Source organism: Ascaphus truei, chromosome 3, assembly GCF_040206685.1.
Source record: "Ascaphus truei isolate aAscTru1 chromosome 3, aAscTru1.hap1, whole genome shotgun sequence".
Taxonomy (NCBI): domain Eukaryota; kingdom Metazoa; phylum Chordata; class Amphibia; order Anura; family Ascaphidae; genus Ascaphus; species Ascaphus truei.
In genome coordinates this window covers 223,379,691-223,393,886 of record NC_134485.1, presented here as the reverse complement: position 1 = coordinate 223,393,886, position 14,196 = coordinate 223,379,691, and positions in this window count along the sequence as shown.

Genomic DNA, 14,196 nt, shown 5'->3' with positions numbered 1-14,196 from the left:
CACTAGGTGTAGCTTCAGCATAGGGTACGCTGGGGGTGTGGGGCGGGGTGGTCACCTAAGAGTCCATGGGCCGGGGGACTACAGAGACCTCCCCAGGCGGAGCAATGGTAGTGCTCATGAGACAACACAAGGGATGTCCCCAGCACTCAAAGTGAATCAAATGAAAACAATTGTCAGCAAATTCGCCAAAAAATATATAAATTGTATTGAATACAATTGATATATTTCTTGGTGAATTTGCTGACTATTGTTTTCATTTTATTCACTTTGAGTGCTGGGGACATCCCTTCTGTTGACTTATTGTGTTAGGAGGGTTAAAGGTCCCTCCTGTCGTTCCCGTGCACCAGACATTAGTGCGTTTTAACTTACCTCAGGAGTGCTCTCTGTAATACTGTACTTTTTGAATGGTATTGTTCATAGTCCCAGCAGTGCTCAATTGGCCCCGGCTCCAAGCGGTAGTGTGCCTGGCCTGGTGGTTCCTCTCTTCTTTTCTCCCCCGGCACTGGAAGAGAAATGGGTCTGTGGACCGATCACTCACCGGGGAAAGAGCGGCATTCTGGGAGTCCATCCGGCCAGACAACTACTCACTCAACTTCCTCTAGTCGTGGAGATGGAATCAGCACTGGGATGGTGTAAGAGGTACTATCTTGTGGAACTCCTCTGCGAGGGGCTTGATAAAGGACCGGGAGGTCCAAACCATTGATCCATTTTTCCTGTACTTCACCCCTAATGCTTGATTGATGAAATAAACCTTGTTTACATTGGATACCTACCAGAGTGCTGCAGATCTTTTTCTCTTGTCTATCTATCGTTGTTGCTGGATGGTGATCCCGGTCAGGGCCCCCAACAGGGGGGGACAAAAGGTACTGGCGTCCCGGGCCCCGTGACTCAGGGGGGCCCGGCCGCCTGGGCCCCCTGCGCAGCCGGGCGACAGTTAATTACATTTTTTTTAAAAAGAAGTTTTAAAAAATGCCGGCGATTCCCTGTGCGCATGCGCAGAGCCGAGGTCACCCACCCAATCACTGTCACCCACCCAGTCACTCAACCCCAATCACTCAACCCACCCAGTCACTAGCCCACCCACCCAGTCACTAACCCACCCAACCAGTCACTCAGTCACCCACCAGTCACTGTCACTCAGTCACTGACCCACCCACCCAGTCACTCACTCAGTCACTCACCCAGTCACTAACCCACTCACTAACCCAAGTCACTAACCCAAAGTCACTAAAGTTCCTAACCCACCCAGTCACTAAAGTCACTAACCTGAGTTACTAAAGTCACTAACTAACCAAAACTCAGTCACTCAGTCACCCACCCACTCAGTCACTCAGTCACCCACCCGTCACCCACCCACCCAGTCACTGTCATCCAACCAGTCACCCAGTCATCCACCCAGTCACTTTCAAGTGTCACTGTCACCCACTCACCCACCCAGTCACTCACCCACCCACCCACCCAGTCACCCAGGCAGGCAGTCACCTGTCTTTTGTTGAAAATATAAAAATAAACAGATTGCATTGTAATGTTTTTTTCTGTATCACAACAACATTGTAACATCGCCGGAAGAAGAGATCAGTGTATCTCGAAAGCTCGCACAAATAAAAGCATTTTGTTAGCCACAGAACGGTATCATCTGTTTATTTTTTGATTATTGAAGCTCGGCTAACACGGTACTGATACCTCTACATGTATGTATATATAATATATATATATATATATATATATATATATATATATATATATATATATATATATATATATTAAAGAATATCACTTGTGAGCACATTCACATGTCTTAGGTAAGTCTGTACCCCTGCCTTTCAACCATTATCACCTAGCATACAGTGTTCCCACTGCAGAAAGGGATTCTGGGAAATGACATGCAAATAAGTACACAATGTATCACCTTTTGCCTGGAATATCCATTCACATGAGCCCATTTAAGCAAATCCATCGCCATTCACACAGCTTTTAAACACAGCATGGGACTAGCAAAGCAAGTCAAACCAGTCACAGACATGTTTCAACCTTGATGGGTATCATCAGTGTGAGGTTGGTTTATACTTGCTTTGCAATATTTCTAGGTTGGATAGGTTTACCATTTCATTTTAAGTTATGGTGGGGAAAAAGGCAACAAAAAACCTCCACCGTTAGCATATAGCCAATAAAGAATATCACTTGTGAGCACATTCACATGTCTTAGACAGGTCTGCACCCTTGCCTTTCAACCATTATCACCTAGCATACAGTGCTCCCATGGCAGCAAGGGATTCTGGGAAATGATATGCAAATGAGCACACAATGTGTCACCTTTTGTCTGGAATGTATATATGTATACACTCCCCAGAATTTTTATTTATAAAAATGTTTTACCAGGAAGTAATACATTGAGAGTTACCTCTCATTTTCAAGTATGTCCTGGGCACAGAATTATAAAAAATACATGGTTACATTAAAAGAACAGGGTTATACAGTGAATTCACATTAACATCACCGAACATCAGCGAACGGCAGCAAATGGCTCACACCCTTTGTGTAAGAAATCCGCTCCTGGCTTTGCTTCTAGCCTTGCAGACCTCTGCAGGTTACAAACTCTCCCTCTGGCAATCAATGCCACATGTGCTGCCTCTCATTGCAGCTTCAGCCCTGTGCTCCGTCATTGGAGGAATGCTCACACACCTCCCTCCTGTGATTGGCTCGCCGGCCTTTATATGCTGGGCTTTTGGCACTGATTCAGTGCCGAGCATAATCCTTCTCTGGTTGTTACTGTGTTCCGCCACAAGCCTCCTGGCTTGCTTTCGTTTGTTTACTAACATCTCTAGTTCTCCTCTCTAGTTCCGGAGTATCCGGAGGCCTGCTGCTACTCTCCACGCAAAGGTCTGTGTTCCGGTGTTACCTGAGGCCTGCTGCTACTCTCCACGCAGAGGTCTGTGTTCCTGTGTTACCTGAGGCCTGCTCCTACTCTCCACGCAGAGGCCTGTTTCGGACTCCTGTGCTGAAGCGCTGGTTTGCTAGCACTGGTTCCTGCTACCTGCTGCATTCTCCACTAGCTGAGGTTACCTTCAGTTTCCTGAGGCCTGCTGCTACTCTCCACGCAGAGGCCAGTGCTGAAGCACTGTTTTTTCCCCGGCGCTGTCCCGCGGTGTTCTTCGGCCAGCCGGCTGTCTCCTCCTACAGAGATCGGCGTCATGGGCCAAGGCCGCTCCTCGCGCAGAGTTTACTCCCGCACTCATGCTCCTACGCTGAAGCGGAGAGCTCCTGTCAACTCGTTGCCGAACACCTGCCTGAATAACGACGATGCTGCCTTCTCCAATCCTGACCCTGCTATGTACGACTACGAACTGCGCAATCCGGATCCAAATAGGTGGTCTCAGGTCGGTGATTATGTAAACCCACCTCTGCCCCGCGATCCGGTCCGGGTTTGTGATGAGCACAACCGTGACACATTGGCTGCTCTTCGGCTGCGCCAAAGGCTGACCGCCTTTGGGGCAACGCAGATGTACACTGGGGTGGTTGAGATTAAATCTGCAGCAGCTGTGAACAAAAAGATCTTTGCATTCCAGTGGTGGGGTGTAACAGGGGATTTATCGCTGTTCAGGAAATGTGCCTCTAATCCAGCAGTGTGGTGGTTAACTGCTGGTAGTCAATTAACCAACACCACCTGGCTGATTAGGTTTGTTAGAAAAGCCTGCCTTTGAGACAGGAATTGAGATTCTTCTTGAGCTCACACGTGAGTTGAGCTGACCTAGGAAGCAGAAAGAGCAGAGATATCCTTAGTCTCACACGTGGGGCTGACCAAGGAAACACTGCACATGAACAGATGTCTTGAGCTGCAAGCTGACAACAAGACAAAGGGGGACAAGACTTCTAAGGCTTGGGACATAGTGCCCCAAACAGTGCGGAGGCGCGGTGAGGCTCAGGGAAAGCGGTGCTTTCCCTGGCCTTACACAGCGCGCCGTCAGGGGGCGGGACGGCGGCGGGACGAGGGCGGGCCAGTGATGTCACGGAGCTGGTTCACCCTCATTGGGCGAACCGCTCACGTGACCGGCCCTGCGCTCCGGCGAGCGCCAGATTTCAAAACTCTGTGAGACACACTTCCGCAAGCGTGCGGAAGCGTGCGCGAGCCCCTGCTAAAGCCGCTCTCATTGTGGCTGCAGGGGCTCAGTTTCGAGCAGCAGCACGCCTCAGCACGGGTCAGCGCATAAGCGCTGACCACGCCCGAGGCCTAAACCTGTCTTCTGATATAGCCTGAAGAAAAGGCAGCAACCCAGGAAAGAGAGAAGCCTTCCCCACTACAGCTACCAGAGAGACAGATAAGACTTTCTTTTGGAACTGTTATGTAACTGTATATATGTTTATATTTTGGGACTGGTGAATAGCTTAGCTCACCAACCCAGTCAGAGAGGGCTGAGCTACATGTGTAGATAGTCTCCAAAGCGGAGATAGGTTTTTGTTTGGCTTATTTGCATATGTTTTGCTGTGTAAAAGGGACAGGCGCAATAAAGCCTTTATTTTAATTTCACCTTAAAACAGTCTCCATTGCGTACCTCTAAACACGTCTCTTACATGGGGGTTGATGTTCCACAAAGTACAAGCACATGTTAACCCTTAGCACGCTGGTCCTGTGCAGAGGGGAGCAGTTCTTGGGGAGCCCCATCAGGCTGTCCGCCTTTGGGGCAACGCAGATGTACACAGGAGCTGAGGTCTTGTGACACCGTACAGCCAATCGGGCTGCTAGAATCTCCTGAGGGGAGATTGGAACTTTGGGAGCTGTGCAAGCTGACAGTTAGTTCAGTTGGAGCCAGGACTGAGACAGGGAAGATAAGATCTGGGTGTCAGTGGCACCCAGACTAGGTCATATTAACGCCCTTAGGTCCAAGATAGTTCCCAATCATCTAATTAGATTGTGGCTGCTTAAGAGAAACCCCTAGCTAGGGACATTTCCCCAGTAGCTGTGTATAGTTAGTTTATAGTGCCAGTGAAGAAGCCACGTAGTGAAGCATAGCCTGCAGTCTGGGACCCGATCCAGGCATACATCATTAAAGACTATTTTATTGGTGGGACCATCCTGCTGGAACCCACCCCACGCAGAGGCGGAGGCTTCGCTGACGGCGACGGCGCTGGATCTCCAGGATCCCTGTTGTTAATCGGGCGCGCCGGGTATTGGAATACCCGGCAGGTACCTCAACTAAAGTGCACCAACGGTTCACGGGTAGCGCTACCATACACACTTTTGGGTGGGCCTTGACATTGTGTAAAAGGACATCAGGGTATTGGTGCCAAGCACACTTTGTACTGTGGAGCACTCAATTGGTGTAAGGGGGTTGGGAGTGTATGTATATATGTGTGTATGTATGTATGTATATATATATATATATTATACTATATATATATATATATTATATTATATTGTGTGGTAGTAGTATTATATTATATCCTGTTCAGTAAAACCTGTTATATTCTACTGGTGTGTGTTTATTATATATTGTCCTGCATGGGGTTATCCATATATATTATTGTTAAGATCCCGCACAGGTGGAACCGGATCAGGTACACCCCAGGTTCCAAGCAGCGGAGGATCAGGCCTCCTGTGAGCCGCAGGTAACGCACCACATACACCGTAGCCGCTATATCTCCCAAGGGATGGGAGAAAGTGTGTTACATATATATATGTGACATGGTCCCCCTTCATCCCCTTACCTTCTGCTGCGGCTGCGGCCGGCGAGAGCGGGGAGGTCTGTGGGCAGTTGGAGCGGTGACCGAGTCGCTGGCGGCTCCCATAGCAGGGCGTCGCCATTTTGTTAATCCACGTGCATGCGCAGTGTAGTCGCGCATGCGCAGAGAATCGCCTAATCCGGCGGCCATTTTGGGGATCGCGGCAGCACGAAAGACACCAGAGCGGCAGCCAATAGGGGAAAGGCTCAAGACATGTCCCATGAGCCTCAGGAACAGACGTCATATGCTGCGGCTTAGCTAATAGGGCAGCTGAATGTGTAATTAAGGCAGTTAGGCAGTTAGTGAGTGAGTCAGTGGTAGCTGGGACAGCAGAAGGGTGGAATTGTTGTGTGTGTAGGGAGTCAGTAACCCAATGCACTAGGCCAGAGATCCCCTTAGGCCCCAGCTATGTCAACACTCCCGTCAGCTTGTGGTTGCTGAAGGGACAGGCCCATAGATAGGGACACTGCCCTCTAGTACCAGAATGAGGGACACCGTCAGGACACAGCTGCATTCTGATCTCAGGTGATCTGGCCAAGACACCTGCAACAAAGAACAATCTCATACGGTGGTACAATCCATGCGGGACCCACCCCACATAGAGGCGTAGGCTTCGCGGTTGCTATCACTGGATCCCTGGATCCCATCAGCATCACTGTGCGCCCGGGTGTGGACACATCCGGCAGGTACCCAACTAAGTGACCAACCATACACGGGCTAGTGGGGGCAGCGCTATCTCACACACTTGGGTGGGTGATTGATCTGGTGGACACTGGGATGGTACGGTGCCTGGAGCACCTTAGTTCATTGGGGTAAACTCCACTGGGTGTGGACATGGGTCCTGCTAGGCCTGCGAGTGGGTATCACCTTTATTATTGGTTCTCTGATGTGTACAGGCAGTCCTCATTTTACAACGCTTCGTTTTACAACGAATGGCTTATCCAACGCTATACAATGCATACCTATGTTCATTTTTACAAGGCCAAAACAGTTTATCCAACACCTCTTACGACACTTTGCAACGTTGTTTATGTGTATGTGTGTGAAGGAAAACCGTATTCCTTCGCCTATGCTTCAGAACTGAGAGGAGCCTTTCCTCTGCCAAGAAAACTGAAGCCTTGTGACTGGATACACTATCTGCACCGTTTGCAGCAGACTTCCCCGGGAAGCTTTCACGCCCTGCCACTGTTATCTTCGATCTTTGGTGAACTTTCAGGCCTGGTAGACGAAAGAAATGAAACGTAACACAAGACAGGTTTCAAATCCTTTGTCTCAATTTATCACTCATAGGGTAATGACTTTTATACAGAAAAAATAAGATATTAGTTAGAGGTGTAACATAGGCGTAACATAGGCGTAACATAGGTGTGTCTTGGGCGTAGCTTTGATTACAGGCGTGATTTAGGAGCAGGACATATTAGTGGCATGATTTTTGGGACGTGTCTCTCCCAATACAAGCAATGTCTGAATACATAGCTTATTCATTGTCTGTTATCAAAAGAGACCTTGAGTCTTTAGCAACTATATTACACTATTTTGCTTCTTGCATAGAACCAGTTTATTGTATTCTAACTAAAAGAGCAGGAGACTGTCCATACAAAAAGTATCTTAGCAATATCCTGAGCAGGAAGAAAGGAAATGCAATTTGGCAGAAACTGAGTGCATTTAGGAATTATATTTCAGCAAAAGGATGACTACAGAATCTTAACTAGTTATGATCAGACAAAATGGAAGCTTAACACAAGTGTAGATTCTGGCCTGACCTACTGGTCCTAACAATTCCCTCCTTTTTGTTCTCTAAAAGAACAAATACCCTTACTTGGTACTCTTCTCTATGAATATGGCCTTATGGGGACCAATAGCATCATAGACTCTGTTCATGGCCACATATGAATTATTAGTTGCATACATGGCGTGAGATGAAACTGAAGGTTTCCTTGAGACAAATGAAAGCATTGCACACTTAGCACAGTGAAAAATAACAAAAATTGCTGCGATTATGCTAATCACTACAATAAAACCATAGAGAATTTTCATACCCAATTCTCCGATCCAACTAGTGAGTCCTGACATCCAATTTAAGCTAAGGCCTGAGGCATCCTAGCCTGAATTTCCTGTAGCTTATCCATATCTTTATGAATAGCGCCAGACTCATCCTCAATATAGGCATGGCACTTCTATCCTACAAGTTTACAAACACCTCCTTGTGAGGTTAGCAGATAATCAAGAGCCATTCTATTCTGTAATAATACTGTTCGGATCTGCTCTTGTTCATTAGTCAAACGGATAATAGCATCACTTGTCTGATTAAGAGCATCATCAATATTTACCATAAGATCACTTAATTTAGAATAGAGATCCAGAACACCTAAACTAGGTATAAAAACTCCAGCTGCAATGCGGGTTGGAATAATGGTCCTGGTCAGATCTTTTCGATTTCTCAGCCTCCCTTGGGGTAACGTGTCAGATACATAGAAAGTGGGAAGGATGAAACCCAGATAACAAGGGGCAATGTGATTGCAGGGTACAATCTTAGTGGCCCACATGCCACACAACCAATATATATATATTGGTTGTGTGGCATGTGGGCCACTAAGATTGTACCCTGCAATCACAGGAAATTATCACAAGTCAGCCATTTTGACCATAGTAGCCATCTTGGTCTGTTTTGCCATTCTGAGTAAATGCAGTATGAAGGATGCGTGCAAGAAGAATGTTTGTGCAGTCGCTCTTAGCAGAAATTAGCCCCCACCAATTCTCACAAATAGCTGACCCTTAAGTTATGTGACATATGGAGATGTAAGCCATTTTCTAATCTATTGAAATATTTAATGATATATATATATATATATATATATATATATATATATATATATATATATATATATCATTAAATATTTAAGTGAGTGAGTAAATGTCTGTGGTTGTATGATTGAGGATATCCCTGTAAACCTGTCATACAGTAACCCAACTCCTACATTTGGGAATAAATTCCCCGAAACTTATTCTTCCCATAGACAACTTTTTAGCACTTGTGTATTGGGTGTCTCTCTTCTGTTTCTAACTCTACCTGTGAGCAATTAACATAACCGTGTGTTTGACTGATAAAGCATTCTCCCACCGGGATATCATTCTGCAGGGAGATTCTATTAACCTATAAATCCAAACAAAATAAACAGAGTTAAACAAATAATACCTTATACTATTTTGTCATCCTTATGGGACGCCACTTACACAAACATAATGGAGCATACATTGTAACTGAAAAATAATAAAAACCTATAAAAATAAAAAGTTCAAAGTTCGTGTGTTGAGGCCTGGACTTTTTTGCCTATGACCTTTCTCCTTTGATGATTAGTGGTCAGAGAATATTGTGTCCATCAAAACACTTATTTGCAGGCGCTATATCTTTGTCTTTATTAGCTGTTTGTGCCTAGGCTGGCACTATTTTGACATGCGTGATGTGTATCCATGATGATAAGAAATTTTTACTGCAATGCTGGTGATGAGTAGTGTTTAAATGGCCTTTTCATCTGGGATGAAGAGCGTGCTTGCGTAGAAAATGCTTGACCATTAATCCGTCTTGTGTAGGTGCACTTTCAGCTTTATCCTGTGCCTAGAAAGACTCAAAAATATATATTAGTTGCATGCAATATTTATTAATTGTTTTATTACCAATAACATGGTCCTTAATTCGTTACTTTGAACTACTGATGGTCATAACTCATCCCATAAGTGTCTCATAGGGAGAGAATTTATACCTAGATTAGTATGGTTACTATTATTGTTAGCATCCGCATATAAACAGAGATATCCCCTATTAATGCTCCTCAAATTTTAAACTAAGCAACCAATGTGGACTTGACTTTGCTACAATCCAAGTTCCTAAAACTTGGTACCTCAGCCTGTGCCAAACCAATTGCTTCCATAATCAACTCTATCCTATCTGTAGGCCATATCCCCAAGACCTGGAAAACTGCCTGAGTTGTCCCAATCTTCAAAAATGGGGACAAAAACACTGTCTCAAACTACAAATCAAACTCTCTTCTCCCAATACACACTTACTCTCATTCATACCTAACTGCCATCTGTCATTTTCTCTGATGCAAATGGTGTCAACCTTTTAGTCATTTAATACTAACTAATCTTAAAACTCACCCCACAAATCAAGCATCCCAACAGCCTGCACTCATGGCTATTCTCCCACACCCACAGTCACTCCTGGCTTTCACCTCAAACACTCCACTGTAACTATTCTGCTGAAAATGTGAAATGCCTTGTATATAATATATACCCTGCTCACCCATGCAACTGCACTCCCCTGTCCTTTAACTCTATGTTCAGGACATACCCAAAAACGAATAATTGGTTACAAAATTATAAATTTGGCAGATATGATATATCCCTCATCATAGGGACGGCTTGCTACCTGCTTTGCTGTGACATCTGCAAAGGTATTATTATTTTTTTACCAGGGGCCTGTCAGCCCTGTTAGTATGGCAGCAACTTTTATTACTGCAAGAGCCCTTGGAGTTAACATTGCTATAATAAATTCTGAACCTGCTGTGCATTGTGTATTATTTACAACATATCAAGTTCTGGACCCTCTATAGGGATCTCAGAGAGTCCTTCAATAACCTATGTATCTCCCCTCTTTTGTTCATATATTATCTTATATAATTATGTGAACAAAAATACAAAAATAGTTATGAAAACAGGTTGCTTGATATATAGCAAAATTAAACTGGTAAATAGATTTGTATGTGTAGTGACTATAAAAATATGTACTGCTTGTGTTAAAAGAAAAAGCCTGCAGTAGGTCTTTTAACAACTGTGGCATTTACAATAGAAAACCTGTAAATATAAGTGAAATCCTGAACAAAAGATTTCCTTTTAAAATAGACAAATAATTTTGAACTCTTTGCAAAGTGCTGAGCACATGGCCAGCATTCACTTTTAAAAACACTCTGACTTTAAAAAGAAAAAAAAAAAAAATAATAATATTCAAAGGGCTTTTTTTTCCCTTTCTTTCTGAGCAAACAGACAGTTAATTCCAGGCTTTTCGCCAGAAACCTCAAAGTACAGATAGCAGACAACGGGTTTCGCTGTCTAATTCATATTAACTGCTGGATTAATCCTCGCGCAGGGGATTGTAACATTAGTTTAATGTTAAATATGAAGCTTTCCACGCTGTCCTAAAACTGCATTTTGTATGGCCTTTCAAAAATTAAATAACGGGAATATTTCAAATTACTTATAAACACCAAATCTATGCCAACAAGAGCACTCATTCCCCTGAATGCCTTCTGAAAGAAATCTCATATTCCTGCAAACTTCCATCAATACAATTTTATGCTATCCCGTTTTAACTATGCCCTCTCTTAAACTAAACAAAATATCTTCAAACATGCAACAGTTATACCATGACTAAAAAAACAGCAAGCTTGACCCTACCTGTCTTGTATGGCTTCTACACTGCTTATTTAACGGAGACAATTCTCACTAAAATAACTGATGACCTCCATGCTGCTAAAGACAGATATCACCACACTCCGCTCACACCACTCAACCTCCCCGCAGCATCCGCCACCACGAACACCCTCCTTTTGAAGCGCTATGTACCTTAAGGGCGTTATATACATATATAATACAATATATTAATTCAAACAGTGTTTGTGATCTCTTACCAGCGTGTATATATATACACACATACACATAAACAACGTTGCAAAGCGTCGTAAGAGCGAATATATAAATATATATATATATATATATATATATATATTTATATATATATATATATATATATATATATAATATTATACTATATATTATATTATGCTATATAATATATTATTTATTATGTTATATTATATATAATATCGTATATACACTATATAATGTATGTGTTTGCTGCATATCTTATTGCCTGCGTAAAATATTTGGTGTATTTTAGTGTTAAAAATGCCTTCAGGAACGGAACCTCTCATTTAAACAGTGTTCCTATGGAAAAACTTGTTTTGCTTTACAACGTTTCGCTATCCAACGCCATTTTGAGTAACGCATTTTGTCGGATAACCGAGGACTGCCTGTATAGTAAACTGTTATTGTTTTACCTGTGTGTATTCTTTATTGTCCTGTAATGGGGTCATTCCACATAGTAGAATTCCATTATAGGTGGAGGAGCTACCGAGCATCAACTCTGGTACACCCCAGGTTCCCAGCAGCGTAGGCTCACGTTTCCTGTAAGCCACAGGTATTGCATTGCATCACACATAACGTAGCCACATATCTCCCAGGGGGTGAGGGGGGAAAATTGCATTACATTTGGAGGCGCTGCTGAGATCTCAGACCTGGGGTGCCCTACTCAGCAGTAAAATTTGTTTGCTCAAAAATTGAGAGCATGTTCTCCCCAACCAAGCATCAAGTCCATGACTGGGCCTTGGAGCTCAATGAGTCACCGCGCCACATGGTCGTGGTGGGGGACGTGCCTTTTGACAACACCCTCAAGAATTCATGAAGACTTAGGCCCCTCCCACGGTTTGTCAACATCCGACAGATAGGTCGGAAGTGGGACCCCACTTTTAGCTGGCACATCCTCATCCTGGCAACCCGCCACGAGGTGCGTTAGGACGATACTCCCAGGGCCTTACACTTTCCGGGAGCTCTGTCCGATCATCTTTCCTGAACTGTCACTGCCAAAGGCGATTCTAGTCCTAAACCCTTCTATACAGTGCCCTACCAAGCAGAAACTCTGCATCCTTCCCACACACCCGTGAAGTATGACATTTTACTCACGGGGTGCTCCCTACTTTTCTCAGATCCTCTCCTACCCAGAGTGATTTTCAGTCACCGGACCCCGCTAGAAGCACCCGTCCGAACTGAGGCCTTGCGACCATTCTACACTACTAGAGAACACCGGGCCTTTCTAGGACTCACCCCTAGCCTAAGGCCAGAATTTCATCCACCCCTGTCCCCAGGGAACTCAGCAGTGGGGTAACGTTAGCGCAACTAGTGGACGCCCTTACTCAGTCATCCCAGTCTCACCAATATCGTAAACTCAAGGCTTTCTCGGGGACCCGGCCTACACCTCTTGGCGAGGCAGAGTTCGAAGAGTGGAAGGATCATGCGGGACAAGTGCTCCCTGAATGGACCTGCTCTGACGCTATAAAGCGGCAGTGAATCATCGAGTGTCTGCGGCCTACGGCTGCCCACATGATACAGTTCTATGACGATAGTTATCCCAATGCTGATGCACAAGCTTTAATACATGCGCTAACCAAGACCTATGGTGTTCCAGACGACACCATCTCTCTGCTGGCCCAGTTCTATGCCCTCACGCAAGATGAGGGAGAAGATGTGCCGGAAGTCCTTCGTCGGATCCAGTTGGTCCTATGGCCTCTAGTGAAGAAAAAGGTTATCACGGCGTCCCAGGCCAATGGTCTGCACATCCAGCAACTTCTGTGTGGCGCATTGCCTATGCACCCGGTTGTTATACGTATCAGTTGCACCCTCTCAATGCACCAGTCTCTAAACTTTGAAGACTTGATGGATAGATTGCAAGCCCAAGAGAGTACCCTACGGCTGCAAATGTCTATTCTGCCACACCTCAGTGACCTACGTGGGACACTTAGTGTCCGCAAATGGGATAGCTACTGACCCCGCCAAAGTTGAATCCGTGATGAACTGGCCAGGACCCGAAAATGTTATGGAGCTATGTTCCTTTCTAGGATTCTGCGGGTACTATCGCCGTTTCGGGAAGGGGTATTCCAGCAAGGCAAAGGTCCTTAACAGCCTTCTGAAGATATACCCCGAGGAGACAGGGCAGGAAGCCACCTCAGCGTGACTACCGGTCAACGACAAGTGGACGAACGCCTGTGAAAAGTTGTTCATCGGTCTGAAGAAAAGCCTAACAGAAGCACCTGTTCTCGCTTATGCCAACCCAGAACAGCCCTACATTCTCCATGTAGACGCAAGTCTCAACAGCTTGGGTGCCGTCCTGCACCAGAAATATTGGGAGGAACTCTGACCATTAGCCTACGTCAGCCGTAGTCTAACTCCCAGCGAGCAGAACTACCCGGTACACAAGCTGGAGTTCCTTGCTCTTAAATGGGCAATTGTGGATAAACTCCATGATTACCTCTATGGCGTCACTTTTGAAGTAAGGGCGGATAACAATCCGCTCACTTACATATTGACCACCGCTAAGTTGGATGCTTCCGGCCATCGATGGTTGGCGGCCTTATCAAACTACAAATTTACCCTGAAATTTTAACCGGGGCCTCTGAACATAGGAGCCGATGCTCTATCCCTACGCCGCAAAGTGAAACATGTGTAGAGTGGGAGTTGGAGCGGGACCCCGAGACGTTATTATGTGTTTGTGCTCCATTGCTGACCTGAGGACTTAATTCATTTCTGGGTGTGCTATTTTTTTCCTGCTGGAACGACGGGGATACGTTGGACATGTTCCTCCTCATG